Source organism: Schistocerca nitens, chromosome 3 (genome assembly GCF_023898315.1).
Source record: "Schistocerca nitens isolate TAMUIC-IGC-003100 chromosome 3, iqSchNite1.1, whole genome shotgun sequence".
NCBI classification, from domain to species: domain Eukaryota; kingdom Metazoa; phylum Arthropoda; class Insecta; order Orthoptera; family Acrididae; genus Schistocerca; species Schistocerca nitens.
The window spans coordinates 274697712-274714408 of NC_064616.1; the positions used below are offsets into that span (position 1 = coordinate 274697712).

The following is a 16697-nucleotide window of genomic DNA, read 5'->3' on the forward strand; positions in this document are numbered from 1 at the left end:
CTAGTGGCTAACGGCCGCGAAACAAACAAAAGACGGTTTTAGGGCGCTTTCTGTTCTAAACGATCAAGAAAACACTAAGAAATCTAACACGAAAACTACGTAAAGTTTTATCAAGAACTGTTAGTTACTATGCAGAGCAGATAAACACTAATAGAATCCCTTCCTTAGTGGAAGGTCGTAAACAAAATGCAAAATAAACGCTTTATACAAACAGTACTCGCTGCTGCTGGTCCTCTCGCTCTGGCTGTCACAAGAACCAAGAATGGAGGGCAGCAGGGGAATTCCATATTCCTGGATTTCCGTAAAACATTTGAAACGGTGTCACACTGCCGACTGTTAACAAAGATACAGGCGTACAGAATAGGTTCCCAGGTATGTGAGTGGCTCGAAGACTTCTTAAGTAACGGAATCCAGTGCGTTGTCCTTGGCAGCGAGTGAGACATGAGTGTCGTCACGAGTGCCCCAGGTGAGTGTGATAGGACCACTGTTATTTTCTGTATATCATAAATGATCTGGCGAACAGGGTAAGCAGCAGTTTTCGGCTGTTTGCTCATGATGCTATGGCGTACGAGAAGGTGTCGTCGTTGAGAGACTGTATGAGGATAAAAATTAGTCACACAGAATTTGTAGTTCGTGTGATGAATGGCAGCAAGCCCTAAAAGTGGAAAATGTAAGTTAAGGGGAGGTTTACTATCTTTTGGTTCAAAAAATCGATTTTTTTAAATTTTATTTTTGGATCTATAAAAGTGTTTAGAATCCACCGCTGAGACGGTTTTTCCGAATACAGAACGGAAATGCTTGTTATTCGCGGTAGAATAAAAAAGTTCACCTGCCTGAAATCAGCCTTTTTCACGCACCAGTTTTTTTTTCTTTCGAAGGAAGAGTTATTGTACCGGTGCATGGAGGAAACACACAAAATTCAAATGAAAGTTTGAACGACTGTGTTTGGAAGTTAGCCCCCACGCATTTGCATTCTGGTACGACTGTGGGGATTGCGACTTTCCTGGCAGTGAACAGCTTCAACGTAGAGTATTCAGCAATTCTGAAGACCCTGACAACGATGGACGTCACCCTGGGGCTCTATTCGACGCAGTTGGCCAAGCATTCGGACGACCACCGGACTCAAGTGGCCGAAAACCGCTTGTCACCGGCCGTTCGAGCGGCTCTGGAGCAGCGCAGGATGGCCCAGATCGGGCAGAACGCCATCTATGAGGAAGAGGAAGGACTAGTTTATGGACCCGGAATAGTAGATTGAACGTAATTTGCATAGTATTACATTTATATGTAGTCAAAACCTTCAACGCGTTTTTCTCGTAATGACTTTTTTATCGCGCGCTATGGTAACTTCAAATCTACTAAACCGATTGGCATGATTCTTTGTTTCCGACGAAGCTAACTAAATTGCCTAGGAGTTGTACCACTTTTATTCCAGTCCATCAACTATAAATATTTCTACTTGGCCTACGAAGTTGAAAAATCTATGAAAAACCCCTATTTTTTCAAATGGCCGCCATTTTGTTTCCTATGGTCCAAATAACTTAAGCGAGGTACAACTACTAAAGAATATTACATACTTCGCTAACGTCAATTCAATTTTGACTTCAGACGAGCCGGCTGACCTGTGACATACCGCGCGTGGAGATCTACATCGAAATTTTGTTTCTTTCCTACGGCACTTTCGCCTTTGCTCTTCGACATTTCCGGTCGAAAAAATTCCAGTTTGTACAGAAAATACCAATAAACATTTTGACCAAATTTGACATTGATATTTATAACACATACCAAGAAAAAAATTCTCAAAGAACATGCTTTTTTCGGGCCAAAGATAGTAAACCTCCCCTGAATGTAGATGAGTAAGAAAAACAATCCCGTAATGTTCGAATACAACATTAGTAATGCGCTGCTTGACAGTCACGTTGATTAAATATTCGCATCTAGGCGTAATATTGCAAAGCGACATGATATGGAACGAGCACCTAAGGGTGGTAGTAGCGAAGGCGGATGGTCACCTTCAATTTATTGGGAGAATTTTAGGAAAGTGTGGTTCATCTGTAAAGCAGACCGCGAATAGAACACCAGTACTGCTCGAGTGTTTGGGATCCCCATCAGTTCGGATTAAAGGAAGAGATAGAAGCAGTTCACAGGCAGGCTACTAGATTTGTTACTGATAGGTTTTTTTTTTTTAATCTCATTTTGTTCGCTTTTGTTCGTTGAATCTGCTCGGAGCGGACGTCGTAAGACATCCGTTTAATTTCGTTGGTGATCGATTAACTCAGTTTTTTATTACAGAGGGCAGCTAACCCTCTGACCGAACACGCTGAGCTACCATGCCGGCGTTAGGTTTGATCAACACGCAATGCCGAGAGACTTCGTGAACTTATGTGGAAATTCCTGAAAGGAAGATGGCATTCTTTTTGAGGAACATGTTGAGAAATTTTAGAGCACCTGCATTTGAAGCTGACTGTAGTACGATTCTACTATTGATAAGTACATTTGGTCTAAGGACCATGAAGGTAAGATAAATTAAAGCTCGTGCGAAGGCCCTCGTTCTATTTGCGAGTGCAACGGGAAGGGAAATGACTAGTAGTGGTACAAGGTACCCTCCGCCACGCAACGTACCTAGGCTTACGGAGTATGTATGTAGATGCAGATGTAAATATTTACCTTTTTGAAGCCATGCATAATTACGGAAACCAATAACCATTACTAAATCTGGGCCCCCTGGTTGCGAAGGATTGTTGTTTAGTTCTTGACTGGAACTGCCAGACTTTGGCAGTAGTTGAGTTAATTAACGCTAATGTGAAATGCATTTTTGTGGCAGGTAATAGATGGTTGCCGTGCACAGAATTGTATAGTCATCAGTGCTGTCGACAGTAGTGATTCGTACGTAATGACGCAAGACACGGAAAATGAGCAAATAATACCATGGTCTCTTACCCGGAAGGTTCAAATGGCTCTGAGCACTATGGGACTCAACTGCTGAGGTCATTAGTCCCCTAGAACTTAGAACTAGTTAAACCTAACTAACCTAAGGACATCACAAACATCCATGCCCGAGGCAGGATTCGAACCTGCGACCGTAGCGGTCTTGCGGTTCCAGACTGCAGCGCCTTTAACCGCACGGCCACTTCGGCCGGCTTACCCGGAAGGATTGCGATTCGAATTACTTTCTTGTAACTCTGATTTAACTATTCCAAATTTTTCCTAAGCTATTTAAAGCAAATGTCAGATCGAGACCTCAACCAATCGCTTTTAACGAGTTTGAACAGGTGTGTGAAACTTCGGGTGCACCAATCTTTAGGCGCTAACTACAACATCTTAATCATATTCGGCGTTTTTCAAATTGCTAAGGATATTTGGGTTGTATTAATAAAGCATCTTACCTGCGAAAATAAGTATCTTCAGTCAAGGTATGTGAAGGTACAAGCTTTGAGATCCACAATAATAGTCCTGATAGCCTCCTAACACTTTCATACTGTTAACAAGAGTAACGTATGATAGAGCAACGACTGCATTACTGTGAGTAAGCGCTTTCCTGTAACGTTTCTGTGACTCACAATTGGTCCAAAATTACTGAGAACATTCTCCATAAGCTTTCTGTTACGCTTATTAGTGGTAGTTCATTGCTGGGATGCCAATCTTCTGTACAGAAATGCATCTGCAAGCATAAAAGTTGGTCCTTTATTGATCTCTTAACTGACATTTTCTCAGCATGCTTTTCCTTTCTTTGACATCGATTTGTAGTCGGATTTTGGGACATATACGATAAATAGTTTAGACAAGAAGAGAACAGAAGCTTTCGAAATGTGGTGCTACAGAAGAATGCTGAAGATTAGATGGGTAGATCACATAACTTAAGAGGAGGCACTGAATAGAATTGGAGAGAAGAGAATTTGTGGCACAACTTGACTACAAGAAGGGATCGGTTGGTAGGGCATATTCTGAGGCATCAAGGGATCACCAATTTAGTATTGGAGGGCAGCGTGGAGGGTAAAAATCGTAGAGGGAAACCAAGAGATGAATACGCTAAACAGATTCAGAAGGTTGTAGGTTGCAGTAGGTACTGGGAGATGAAGAACCTTGTACAGGATAGGGTAGCATGGAGAGCTGCATCAAACCAGTCTCTGGACTGAAGACCACAACAACAACAACAACAAAAACAACAACAACAACAACAACTGTGTTCCAACGTAATGTAATACCTCGAGAAAAAAAAAATATCTGTTGACATATACCAGCACGGTTTCAGAAAATATCGTTTTTGTGAAAAACAACTGGCTATTTGTTGGTTCAAATGGCTCTGAGCACTATGGGACTTAACATCTATGGTCATCAGTCCCCTAGAACTACTTAAATCTAACTAACCTAAGGACAGCACACAACACCCAGTCATCACGAGGCAGAGAAAACCTCCTGACCTCGCCGGGAACCGAACCCGGGAACCTGGGTGGGGGAGGCGAGAACGTTACCGCACGACCACGAGCTGCGGACGGCTATTTACTCACACGAAACAACTAGTAGTATCGACAGCGGAGCTCAAGTTGATTTCAAATTTCTAGATTTCCAGAAGGCGTCTGAAGCCATTCGTCACAAGCAGCTTCCGGACAAACGGTGTGTTTTCTCTCTGTCGTGTTTCGGATTTGTGATTCCTTGTTGCAACAGTCACAGTTAGTAGTAATTAAAGGGGAGTCATCTAGAGAGATCGAAGTGATATCTGGGGTTAGCCAAGGAAGGCTATACAGTGATGTGACAGAAGTCAAGGGATACATACTAATATCTTGTCGGACCTCTTTTTGCCCGGCTTCGTGCAGCAACTCCACGTGGCATGGACTCAACAAGTCGTTGGAAGTCCCGTGCAGTAATGTTGAGCCATGTTGCCTCTATCGCCGTCGATAATTGAGGAAGTGTTGCTGGTGAAGGATTTTGTGCACGAACTGACCCATAAATACTGTCGCACAAGAAGCTGACAAGGGAACCTCCCCATCGCACCCCCCTCAGATTTAGTTATACGTTGGCACAGTGGATAGGCCTTGAAAAACTGAACACAGATCAATCGAGAAAACAGGAAGAAGTTGTGTGGAACCGTGAAAAAAATTAGTAAAATATACAAACTGAGTAGTCCATGCGCAAGATAGGCAACATCAAGGGCAATTTGAGCTCGGGAGCGCCGTGGTCCCGTGGTTAGCGTGAGTAGCTACAGAACGAGAGGTTCTTGGTTCAAGTCTTCCCCCAACTGAAGATTTTACTTTCTTTATTTTCGCTAAGTTATGATCTGTCCGTTCGTTCATTGACGTCTCTGTTCACTGCAATAAGTTTAGTGTCTGTGTTTTGCGACCGCACCGCAAAACCGTGCGATTCGTAGACGAAAGGACGTGCCTTTCCAATGGGAACCGAAAATATTTGATCGCAAGGTCATAGGTCAACCGATTCCTCCACGGGAAAACACGTCTGATATTTTCTATACGACACTGGTGACGGCGTGTGCGTCACATGACAGGAATATGTTGTCGACCCACCTAACTTGTACGCGTGGCGAATGGGTAAAAAGATTCTTCTAGCTTGCTCGATTTAGGTTTTCTTGTGGATGTGATAATCATTCCCAAAAAAGTGATGAAAACATAAGAGTTTTGTCACATAAACTGAAAATAAAAAAATTAAAATTTTCACTTGAGGGAAGAATTGAACCAAGGACCTCTCTTTCCACAACTGCTCACGCTAACCACGGGACCACTGCGCTCGAGAGCTCACAATGTCTTTGATGTTGCTTATCTTGCACATGGACTACTCAGTTCGTATATTTTGCTTATTTTTTCATAGTTCCACACAACTTCTTCCTCTTTTCTCGATTGATCTGTGTTCAGTTTTTCAAGGCCTATCCACTGTGCCAACGTATAACTAAATCTGAGGGGGGTGCAATTGGGAGGTTCCCTTGTGAGTAGCGCCGTGGTGTAGTGATTATCATACTAAACTATTGCATCGAGGGTCATGAGTTCAAAACTCACCTGCACTGTAAAATTTTAATTTCTATGTTCGGTTCGAGTACATTCTAGAAGTATCCACAAATGTCAAGAATCATTATACTAGAATGTTCTGTAGCCGTATATATACTCTATGTGTTCTGGCCGGAGGCAGTTCACTCCGCGCTCTTGTATGTGCAAGTGCTGAATAAACCTTCGTTAACTGAAGTTAGTGTTCTTCATTCAGCTAATTACACCTTCTTCTACGTGACAATATTAGGTGAGATTCACGTCGGGTGATCTGGTGGCCAAATCATTCGCTCGAATTGTCCAGAATGTTCTTCAAACCAATCGCGAACAATTGTGGCTCGGTTAAAAGGCGCACGGTCATCCATAAAAATTCCACAGTAGTTTGGGAACATGAAGTCCATAAGTGGCCGAAAATGGTGTCCAAGTTCAGATGGAGCAGAAGATCCGGTCCATTCCATGTAACCACAGCTCACATCATTATGAAGAGACCACCAGCTTGCATGGTGCCCTGTTGACAACTTGCATCCATGGCTTCGTGAGGTCTGAGCCACACTCGAACTCTACCATCAGCTATTACCAACTGAAATCAGGATTCAGCTGACCAGGCAACGATTTTCGAGTCCTCTAGGGTCAATTGATATGGTCACGAGCCGCGGAGAGGCGTTGCAGGCGATGTCGTGCTGTTAGCAAAGGCACTCGCGTCAGTCGTCTGCTTCCATAGCCCATTGACCTCATATTTCGCAGCACAGTCCTAATTGATACGTTCGTCGTACGTCCCACATTGATTAGTGTGATTATTTCACACAGTGTTGCTCGTCCGTTAGCACCGACAACTCTACGCAAACGCCACTGTTCTCGGTTGTTAAGAGAAGGCCGTCGGTCACTGCGTTTGTCCACGGTGAGAGATAATACGTGAAATTTGGTATTCTCGTTACATTCTTGACACTGATGATCTCGGAACATTGAATTCGTTAACGATTTTCGAAATGGAAAGTCCCATGCGACTAGCTCCAACTACCATTCCGCGTTCAAAGTCCCGCCGTGCGGCCATAATCACGTCGGAAGGCTTTTCACAGGAATTACCCGAGTGCAAATGACAGCTCCGCCAATGCTCTGCCCTTTTATACTTTGTTTACGGGATACTAGCGCCATCTGTATACGCGCATTTCGCTATCTCATTACTTTTGTCACATCCTGTTCTTAATCTATACGCACGAGTAGGAGACACACTGAGCAACCGTATTAGACTGTTTACAGAAGATGGCGTCGTTTACCATCTAGTAAAGTCATCAGAAGATCAAAACCAATAATTGCAAAATGTCTTAGATAATAAATCTGCATGGTACGAAAAGTCGTAATTGACCCTACACAGTAAAATTGCGAGGTCCTCCACATGAGTACTAAAATTTCGGTTACACGATAAATGACTCTAATTTAAAGGTTGTCGATTCAACTACATACCTACGGATTACAGATACGAAAAACGTAAACTGGAATCATCTCTTAGAAAATGATCTGAGGAAGACGGACCAAAGGCTGCGTTGTATTTGCACAACACTTAAAGACGCGAACAAATCTGATGAAGAGATTGCTTACAGTACGCTAGTCCATCCTGTTCTGTAATACTTATGAGCGATACGGTATCCTCACCAGATAGGACAGACGGAGGACACTGAAAAAGTTCGAAGAAGAATAGCTCGTTTTGTATGAGGGAGGGAGCGTCGCGGATATGATAAGCAAGGTGTGGTGGCAATAATTGAAACAAAGGCGTCTTCCGTTGTGGCCAGGTCTTTTCACGAAATTTCAGTCATCAGCTTTCTTCTCGGAATGCTAAACTATTTTTTTGTTGTCTCACTTAAATTGGAAGAAATGAGCATTGTCATAAAATAAGATAAATTAGAACTCGCAGTTTGCGGATTAATGATGTAGATGTGATTTCATTATTGTACTTTATTTCTACATTCACATTCTACAACTTGGTGTGAGTGGGGTTCCTATTTCTGTAAACCATTCCGAATTAATTATTTCGTTTTCACTGAGATGTTTTGTACACAAGATGTATACTGTCATATTTTCTTTATGGAGCCAGCCTTTAAGCAGCGCTTACGAAGTTTTGAGATGCCTGTTCCAGATTTCCATATCCTGGAAATGGTCGGAAGAGAGCCCTTCGATGCGTAAACAATTACTACAGTTTCAAGGTAACAGAGGTAGTTCTGTACTCTTTTAGTAGTATCAAATAAAATGAGAGAATGAACTTCAGTAAAGGTTTAATTTTAGGCGTTTGTTTGTAATTGCATGAAAACCCATGTGTGTTTTCTCATCGTTCAGCAAGCCAGTAAACAGTAATAAACAGTAACCTGCTGTTTTATTGCTATAGATTTAGAAACAAATGAAGAGTTGGTGAGACATTTTGAAATGTTGTGTTAAGCAATATTATCTCTGTCTAGTAAGAAAGCACCTATCCGTCTAGTGCTTCTGCCTTAGCATACAGGGTGATTTTATTGTAGCCGTGCCTGACCATAGCTAGCGAATCATGTAGGCGGCGCACCTCTTGGGCGCATTCACGCACACTTCCTCGTTAGCGGACCAGAAGCACCAACAAAGAAACAGCTTGGCTGACCATTTATGCTCTGCCGGCAGTAATTGCGTGTGCCTATTAGATAATTACTCGAGTTTCCGGCGTCGAATTCCTCTCGCGTCCTCAGCCGCAACCTACACACAGTTTTTGCTTTCACTCCGTCTATCTAATAAATGCATCCCACGTACACGTTATGACGTTTATTTTTAACAACTCGCCACTATTACAAACTCTATTAAAAGCCAATTACGAGGATAGACGAAGGAATTATTAGTTTCCTCCCTGCTTTCTACTTGCCACACAGCTCTTACTCGTTGCCGGTGCACAAGAGTGGTTTAAAAACCGGAAAAAACGGAATTTTCATTGTTAGATCGTTCCCTAATTACAGCAACATTTCTTTGTTCTTCCTGAATTTCTCATCCAGCGATTTGGTCGTCTACTCACAGGGCAACACACCCGTGTTTGCAAGGAAGGACACGCAGGAGGCAAGATCGAGATTAAACGTAACGTCGACGACAAGCTCGTTTAGAGACGGCACGAAAGCTTGGAGTGGGGGATGATGGAGGACGAAATTAGCCGTGTGCATCCTACAATTTCCTTAGGCGGCTTACGGAAACAACGGGCTCTGAACCGCCATCCTTCCGCATGCGCGTATATTATCTTAACCACTGCGCGAGCTCGCTCTGCGAATAAAAAACTGCCAGAAAATCCTGTCGGTGACCTTCTCCCCATATTCTTGAATATGTCCACCCATAAATCGATTACTCTGATTCAATATGACTTGCAGATTTATGAAAAACTTTCAATTAGTAACCAAGCAGGCACAGTATAGAACTTTCTAGCGAGTGTTGTTTTTCTTGATGGAAATGTTTCGTAAGAACAGGTGCTATGATTTAGCCGTCCACTAACCTGGTAACAAAGCCACCACAATAATGCAGATATGCTGCATGTAACAGCCAAGTTATATTTCCGGAAAAAACAAGGAATTCCCAGTGTTTAACATCTTCCATTTGCATTTCAGTCCGTTTATTAACTAGCTTCTTACTCTCGGCTTTACCAGCGTACGAGTATGCCACATATACTGCACACATATATGTCTGACTCTCTGCTGTTTTACACCATACGAATCCAAAAAGGATGTTAAATTTATCTGTGGTATTCGGCCATGTGGTATGGGTTTAGGTCGCGAAACATGTAGACAAAATTATTGGCTCGCTGTAGTGCTTATTCTCGTGATATGATTGGCACACTAAATGGCAAAAATAAGAGACAAATTGCACTTCATATTTTTAAAATATTCGAATTCACGAAAATACAAGAAAGAAATACAAACAGGTCGTTTAGAAAATTTTTACTTATCACCCGCTTCTCATGACTGTCCCCACCCCTAGGAGAAATGAGTCATGAATGTACCAAGTCTGGTTGAAGTTGCTCCAGGCGTCCCTGAGTTATTCTTTTAAGTGACTCCTTTTCACCCTCCACCCCTGTGAAAGGTAAGCGGTTCTTGCTCACACAGTGTTTCTTTCTAGATAGTGAACGATAGCCGGCCTCTGTGGTCGAGCGGTTCTGGGCGCTTCAGTCCGGAACCACGCGCCTGCAACAGTCGCAGGTTCGAATACTGCCTCGGGCATGGATGTGTGTAATATCCTTAGGTTAGTTAGGTTTAAGTAGTTCTACGTCTAGTGGACTGATGGCCTCAGATGTTAAGTCCCATAGTGCTTAGAGCCATTTGAACCATTAGCAAACGATACGTGTACCAAAGTTTCTTGAAATCGGTCCAATGGTTTAGTAGGAGATGTGGAACATACACATGTACATAAAAAACTTACACTTTTATTATAAACTAGTTGAGAAAGCCGTTGTTGCCCGGATATTTATTTATTCCAATCCTTTTGCCGGCCGGAGTGGCCGTGCGGTTCTAGGCGCTACAGTCTGGAACCGAGCGACCGCTACGGTCGCAGGTTCGAATCCTGCCTCGGGCATGGATGTGTGTGATGTCCTTAGGTTAGTTAGGTTTAATTAGTTCTAAGTTCTAGGCGACTGATGACCTCAGAAGTTAAGTCGCATAGTGCTCAGAGCCATTTGAGCCATCCAATCTTTTATTAGTCCATATCCTCCTTTCTTTTATCTCTGTCCATCTCCTCCCCACTCTCTCTGTCCATCTGCTCTTCCCCCCCCCCCCCCCCACGCCTCTGTCTGCCTTCTCTGCCCCCTGTATCTGTCTACCTCTTCCTCACTACTCTCTCTATCCACCTTCTCCCCACTCTCTATCTGCTCTTACCACCCACCCCTTCCACCTGTCTTCTCCTTCTCCTCTATCTGTCCATCTCTTCCTCACCCCTCTCTCTGTCCATCTTCTCCACCCTCTCAATCTGTTTTTTTTTGTCCCCTCTCTATCTGTCCATCTCTTTCTCTCCCATGTCTCTGTACATCTTCTCACCCTCCCCCCTCTCTTACAGTCCGTCTTCCCATCCACCCCACCTGTCTCTATCCACCTCCTCCTCCCCCTACTCTGTTTGTCACCATATTATCAACCCCCACCTGACCCCACCCCAGTGGGATGTTGGTGGTTCTATCCCCACATTATTTGTTTCCAGGTACCGCTGGATATATTTCGTAAACCACATCAAATACTGAAGAACCGATTCCACAGACCGAACGTGAGGAGAGGGGCTAGTGTAATTGTTTAATACAAACCATACAAAAATGCACGGAAGTATGTTTTTTAACACAAACCTACGTTTTTTTAAATAGAACCCCGTTAGGTTTGTTAGCACATCTGAACATATAAACAAATACGTAATCAGTGCCGTTTGTTGCATTGTAAAATGTTAATTACATCCGGAGATATTGTAACCTAAAGTTGACGCTTGAAACCTCCGACGTTCAGTTGCGTGTTGTAACAAACACGGGCCACGGTCGGCGAGCAGCATCTGCAGGGACATGTTTACGATGACGACCGTGTTTACGAGTGTGGCTGTAGTGCACTGTTGCGGTTTGGGCTAGCTATTGCAGTGTCCGCATGTAGCGCTTGCTGCTATTGTTATTCAGCACAGTGTAGTGTTGTAGGAACTGTGACCATGGTGTATTCGAACTCTGAAAAGGCGGAGATGATACTCATCTATGGCGAGTGTCGACGAAATGCAGCTGAAGCCTTCAGGGTGTATGCAGAACGGTACCCGGAGAGAGAGCATCCAACGTGCAGCACATTGCAAAACATCTACCGCCAACTGTATGCAACAGGTATGGTCGTAGTACGCAAACGGGTCCGTAATAGGCCCGTCACAGGAGAAGCGGGTGCAGTTGGTGTGTTAGCTGCTGTTGCCATGAACCCACACATGAGTACACGGGACATTGCGAGAGCCGATGGACTGAGTCAAAGTAGTGTCATGCGCATACTGCATCGTCACCGCTTTCACCCGCTTCATGTGTCGCTACATCAGCAATTACATGGTGATGACTTTAATCATCGAGTGCAATTCTGTCAATGGGCATTAACAGAGAATGCGTTGCAGTTCTACCTGTTTACCGATGAAGCGGGTTTCACAAACCACTGGGCAGTGAATCTACGGAACATGCATTACTGGTCCGTGGACAATCCTCGCTGGCTCAGACAGGTAGAGCGACAGCGACCGTGGACTGTAAATGTATGGTGCGGAATCATTGGCGACCACCTCATTGGTCCTCACTTCATTGCAGGGGCCCAAACAGTTGCAACATACATCGCGTTTCTACAGAATGATCTGCCAACGTTGCTCGAAAATGTCCCACTGGAAACGCGTCGACGTATGTGGTATCAACATGATGGTGCACCTGCACATTCCGCAATTAACACTAGGCTGACCCTTGACAGGATGTTCGACGGGCGTTTCATAGGACGTGGAGGACGCATAAATTGGCCAGCCCGTTCTCCTGATCTTACACCTCTGGACTTCTTTCTGTGGGGTACGTTAAAGGAGAATGTGTACCGTGATTTGCCTACAACCCCAGAGGATATGAAACAACGTATTGTGGCAGCCTGCGGCGACATTACACCAGATGTACTGTGGCGTGTACGACATTCATTACGCCACAGATTGCAATTGTGTGCAGCAAATGATGGCCACCACATTGAACATCTATTGGCCTGACATGTCGGGACACACTCTATTCCACTCCGTAATTGAAAACGGGAACCACGTGTGCACGTGTACCTCACCCCTTCATGGTAATGTACATGTGCGTCAGTGAAAAAGACCAATAAAAAGGTGTTAGCATGTGGACGTAATGTGCTGTTCCAGTCTCTTCTGTACCTAAGGTCCATCACCGTTCCCTTTGGATCCCTACGTAATTCGGTGCTCTCCGATACACACGATCGAACAGCGGAGGAGTGGTACTCAAGCGTCAACTTTAGGTTACAATATCTCCGGATGTAATTAACATTTTACAATGCAACAAACGGCACTGATTACGTATTTGTTTATATGTTCAGATGTGCTAACAAAACTAACGGGGTTCCATTTAAAGAAACGTAGGTTTGTGTTAAAAAACATACTTCCGTGCATTTTTGTATGGTTTGTATTAACCAATTACACTAGCCCCTCTCCTCACGTTCGGTCTGTGGAATCGATTCGTCAGTATTTGATGTGGTTTACGAAATATATCCAGCGGTAATGTTAGGTGACTCACCCTGTATGTATGATTCTCAGCTGTTTTACGACTCCAGAGAGTGTGTTGAATTTATCTGCGCTGTTCATCTGTATGGCTTGATCTTATGTCCTAAAACACGTTGATAAAATTATTGGCTCGATGAAGCGATCATTCTCGCAACATGGTTGACTCACTGAAGAGCATAAATAAGAGACAAATTGCACTTTATACTTTTAAAAGTATTCCAAGTCAAATAAACACAGGAAATAAGTACCATTAGGAAGAAAAAATGGTTCAAATGGCTCTGAGCACTTTGGGACTTAACATCTGAGGTCATCAGTACCCTAGAACTTAGAACTACTTAAACCCAACTGACCTAAGACCATCACACACATCCATGCCCAAGGCAGGATTCGAACCTGCGACCGTAGCAGTCGCACGGTTCCTGACTGAGGCGATCATTAGGTCGTTTTCGACCTTTTTTTTTTCATCGTCTCTTCTCATTCGCGCCCCTACCCCAAGTGGAAGTGAGAAATCTAATTCGTAGTACATAAAGAATAATTCAGGAGGTATGTCACATAGTTTGTGAGGTGATTCTGTATGTGAAACTAAACCATACGTGTTCTATGAACATGTGAACCATTTTCGATCCTTACGGAACTTGAGCAGGTCGAACACTACACTCACCCATGAATGATTATGAAGACAAGTGTTTCAAATGGTTCAAATGGCTCTGAGCACTATGGGACTCAACTGCTGAGGTCATTAGTCCCCTAGAACTTAGAACTAGTTAAACCTAACTAACCTAAGGACATTACAAACATCCATGCCCGAGGCAGGATTCGAACCTGCGACCGTAGCGGTCTCGCGGTTCCAGACTGCAGCGCCTTTAACCGCACGGCCAATTCGGCCGGCTGAAGACAAGTGTGAATGTTGTGTAGGCGCTGTGGTGGACAGAATAATGGTGGAACGGATGACTGACCCGTCCTACAAGAGATGTTCAAAAAGTCCTCCATCCATCTCAATGCATTTATCAACACGCTAGGGGGGGGGGGGGGGGTGTTCTGGACACCGACCGTTATTTCGGCGTAATTTATTGAGAGCAGCAGCGTTGGTGATGCGGGGGACAAGTTCTTCCCGTGTACCACCTTCGTAGCGTACACAACCCACTTTAAATAGCCCCATAAACAGAAGTCTAATGGGGTTAAGTTGCGTTATCTGGCAGGGCAGTTAATGGCCAACCCACCATTGAGGAAATATCTTATTCAGATACTGGGATACTCGTCTGGTACAGCGAATCGGTGATCCATCATGTTGCAAGTACATTTGCCGTCGTTATTCTAATGTCACGTCTTCCAAACGTACAGGCAGGTTTTCTGTCGGCAAATGTGCGTGTGCTGTGGCTGTAATGCGATTTGGTAGGAACAGAGGCCATAGCACCAGGTCACCAATCATGTCTCACCAGTTGTTCACTGAGAACATCACTTGGAATCTTGTTCCACTAGTGCCATATGGGTTCTCCGTCGCCTATTTATGAGGGGAGGCGGAGGAGATTAGTGTTTAACGTCCTGTCGACAACGAGGTCATTAGAAACGGACCACAAGCTCGGATTAAGGAAGGATGAGGAAGAAAATCGGCCGTGGCCTTTCAACGGAACCATCCCGATATTTGCCTAAAGCGATTTAGGGATATCACGGCAAAAATCAGAATGGCCGGACGCAGATTTGAACCGTCGTCCTCCCGAATGCGAGTCCATTGTGCTAAACACTTCACTACCTCGCTCGGTGTCCATGTACAATAACTACGGGTGTTTATGATACCACTAGTGTAAATATAGCCTCATTTGTAAATAACGTGTATTGAGAGACGTCTCTGTGCACAACAAACCATTCACAAAATGGTTTTCAGCTTATTAAGCCACCTGGATGCAGCAGCTGCACGAGCTGCAAATAAAATGGATATAAGCCCCGGAATCTAATGTATATGACACTCGCGTTTGTGAAACATCCAGCTGGCGACTAATGCACTGTTTACTGATGGTAGAACTCCATTGTACCATTGTAATAGTTCTTCCCTTTCTTCAAATGACTGCCTCACTTTCTGATGTTACATGTACACTGGATAGTGTTCCAGATTTGTACAATGTCTGAGAAACCCTAGAAATACTTTGGCACAGGGGTTTGTCGATCAGGGAAACGTCTCTGGTATTCTGTCACAGCCTCACGGGCGCTGCCATTACAGTACCCATACAAAACAACATGTCTGCGTATTCTGCATGGATGAACGTATGCAGCATTTGGTATTCAAAGACTCAGTGGACTTGCTCAATTAAAAAACACTCAGTCACGACACGCACAGGGCCTCACCACTGCTCACTAATCCGACCCGCGATTGCACACTTGGTACGCTTGCAGATGTTGCCTCGGTGCGACGTCACAGTGCTGCCTTCAAAAAAATGGTTCAAATGGCTCTGAGCACTATGGGACTTAACATCTGTGGTTATCAGTCCCCTAGAACTTAGAACTACTTAAACCTAACTAACCTAAGGACATCACACACATCCATGCCCGAGGCAGGATTCGAACCTGCGACCGCAGCAGTCGCGCGGTTCCGGACTGAGCGCCTAGATGCTGCCTTCTGTTGGATGACTCCCACACGTCTTGCAGGATGGATCTGTCATCTGTCCTACCATTATTTCGCCCACCACAGCGCCTACACAGCATTTAGGTAAGTAACATTCAGACTTGTCTTTGAATTATGTGACATTCCTCCTAAATCATCTTATTCTTATTCAAATAATACATTTACTTAACAAATTTGGTTTAAATTGCTTCAGGTGTTCCTCAGCTGTACTTCAATGTCACCCGTTTTCATTCCCACCACTAGGGGATCTAGATGGTTGTTAATCCCACAGTGTTTCTTTCCAGATACTAAATGATCAGTATACCACGATACTTTAAACAATTGATCTCCCCTATATAAAACAGCTTCAAACTTCTGGTTACTTTACCAATGAGTCAATGTGTTAAATATCTGACGTTACGCAGCCAGCCGCTGTGACCGAGCGGTTCTAGGCGCTTCAGTCCGGAACCGCGCTGCTGCTACGGTCACAGGTTCGAATCCTGCCTCGGGCATGGTTGTGTGTGATGTCCTTAGGTTAGTTAGGTTTCAGTAGTTCTAAGTCTAGGGGACTGATGACCTCAGGTGTTAAGTCCCATAGTCCTTAGAGCCATTCGAACCATTCTGACGTTACGCATGTAATCGAGAAAAAGTTTGTAAAAGGTTTGAAACAATTTTAAAGTTTGTTGGAAGTTACTAAGTGCTCTCATTATCAAACAGTGGGCGAGTATAGCCTAGGTAATTTGCCCTCTGTTTTCAGAAAAACTAGTTTTTTAACCTTCTTAGTGCTTACGACGTCATATCTCGTGAACTATATGTCGTACAGTGACATAAGTTTTCAGGTACATTCAGTGGTGTATGTGGCTAGTATCAGCAACCTGTGT

At 44.0% G+C, this 16697-nt stretch overlaps 1 protein-coding gene across 2 annotated transcripts in view; it reads left to right on the top strand.

Moving 5' to 3' along the window:
- Positions 1–16697, top strand: part of LOC126249573 (organic cation transporter protein) — a 704235-nt gene that overhangs the window by 378500 nt on the left and 309038 nt on the right. The gene's annotated exons all lie outside the window — the stretch shown is intronic.